Genomic DNA, 2587 nt, shown 5'->3' with positions numbered 1-2587 from the left:
CGATCCATAATCACTCTTATCGATCTTCACGACGTGGTGTTAGAGGTCACGCTCCTCTGATGGAAGCGGGTGGGTTAGCACTGGGTGGAGGTACTTCCTGTGTCATGGAGCGGTTGTTGTCTGTGGCAGTGATGGGGCGCAGCGTGCATCGATGTGATTGTTGTAGAGCAACATGAAGGCGAAGCTTTCAGGTTACTAGTCGGTCGGGCTCGGCCATAGTTGGTGGCTAAATCACTGTGACATCAGGGTCAGTCAGGTAAAGTCACGAGTGGGAGCAAAGGAACAGTTCCATTACTGTGTGACACTGTTACCTAGGCAACGGGAGCCTGGAGTTACCAACAATCCACATTCACCTGCGTGGTGGTTTGTCAGAGCGACTCAGGTGGGTCAGCATCTTCCTGCCACGCTGTGACAGGTGTTTCAGATGCCACGTTACCTGACACGGCGCGGCGTATTTTCGGCCTAACTTTAAAGGTTGTTACACACTGAATGCGTTGGGTTTTTGCAGAAAATTAATCCTCAAAAAATGCACTGTGAAAAAAAAACTGGATGTAGGTTCATCCAGTTTTCAGGAGAAAGCAGCAGCAGGGAGGATATTCTGGTTTGATCTAGGAGGTCAAAGTAAGTCAAATGTATTTATACAGCACTGTCAGTGCGTCACAATAAAACCACAAATATAACTAAAATAATATAAAACATGAGGAAATTCATTAAAAGCCTGTAGGTATAGAAATGTGTTCAGCTGCTTTGTAAACGAGTCAGTGGAGTGTGCACAGCGTAAAGACGACAGCCTCGGTGGATGAGGACCCACGCAGGGTTTGAACCCAGTACGTGGGACCAACAGTGACCTCTGACCTGAGGACCCGAGTGCTCGGGAAGAAGCAGGAGGCCTCAGCAGGTCAGAGATACACTGTGGAGCTTCACCATGCAGCGCTCGAAAAGGTCAAACTAACATTTTACATGAAACCTCAAATTTAGCAGCGACCAATGAGGAGAAGCCAAATCTGGAGTAACATGTGACGACCTGTTAGTGCTGCAGCGTTGTGTGCAGTCTGAAGGCGATCCATCGCTGATTGGTTGAAACCAGTAAAAAGACCGTTACAGAAGAAGTGTCACGGTTCTGGGTCATTTTGACCCTGCTTTTTCTGTTTCTGGTATTTTGGTGTTTTTCCAGATTATGCTCATTATAATTATGTTCTGATTCTTTAGCTATCCTGTGTTGATTATTATTATTATTATTATTTCTAGTTTAGGTTTTGCCTGTGCTTAGTCTTCTCTGCCCGTATGTCCCTCTGTCTGTCCATAGTGTCACTGTGTCTGCTTGTGAATCTGTCTGTTAAGATCAGTGTCTTGTCTGGTCCTCTGTGTTTGTTAGTTTCCTGTTTTATTCTGAAGGTCCTTGTCTTATGTGAGTGTGTTCAGTTTTCGTTTCCCCTGTCTCGTCAGATGTGATTTCTCCCAGGTGTGTTCCCCTCCTGTCTCTCATCCCTTGATTACTGCCGTGTGTATATAAGCCCTGTGTTTCCTTTGTTCTCTGTCGTGTTGTTAATGTCTGCTCACCCTCAGTCTACGCTCTGTGTTCTGGTCCCTGTTTACCTGCCTGCTAGTTTATATCTTCCAGTATAGTTAGTTTTCTGTTCAGTCACCCCTGCAATAAAGCTGTTTATTCTGAATTCACTTTCGCCTCCATGAGTCCTGCATTTTGGGTCCTTCCTCTCTGCCTGCCTGCACACAGCCATGACAAGAAGTCAAAGCACGAAGAATCACCTCAGGCTCAGCCTCTTACACCAGCAGAGGTTACAGATGTTTGAACCAGCCATGTGCAGATTCAACTCTCAGATACGACGCACACATTTCTGACGGAGGAGCCTAAAAAACTGAGATCATGTGATCGCGAGCAACTGATGACCTGTAAGCTAAAGCTAAAGAGGACCAGGCATCAGAGTGTCCGTGTGATACTGAGAAGATGATGGAGACATATTAGACCTGATGGCAGCGACCTTCAATTCAATTCAATTCAATTCAGTTTTATTTATATAGCGCCAAATCACAACAAAAGTCGCCTCAAGGTGCTTTATATTGTACAGTAGATCGCACAATAATAAATACAGAAAAAAAACCCAACAATCATATGAACCCCTATTAGCAAGCACTTTGGCGACAGTGGGAAGGAAAAACTCCTTTTTAACAGGAAGAAACCTCCGGCAGAACCAGGCTCAGGGAGGGGCGGGGCCATCTGCTGCGACCGGTTGGGGTGAGAGAAGGAAAACAGCATAAAGACATGCTGTGGAAGAGAGACAGAGAGGTCTATTAACACATAAGCTGTGTCCCAAAACGTCGCCTGCATCCTCCGGAGGCCGCATTTGAAGGCCGATTACGTCACAGCCAGGCGACGAAGGCTGTCCCAATTCGTCGACTCCTTCAAATGCAGCCAACAAATGCGTCCTTCATTTCCCCGAATTTGAAGGATGGGTTGGGTGTGTCCTTCGTGGCCCACCATATCCCAGAATTCATAGCGCAGCCCAGCCAAATTTCAGCTGCCAACAATGGCAGCCGCTACTAAGTTTTAAAATTAGTCTTATTAATC

This window comes from Oreochromis aureus, linkage group 12 (assembly GCF_013358895.1).
Source record: "Oreochromis aureus strain Israel breed Guangdong linkage group 12, ZZ_aureus, whole genome shotgun sequence".
Lineage (NCBI taxonomy): Eukaryota > Metazoa > Chordata > Actinopteri > Cichliformes > Cichlidae > Oreochromis > Oreochromis aureus.
The sequence above is the reverse complement of the archived record's forward strand: the minus strand, read 5'-3'. Positions refer to the sequence as shown.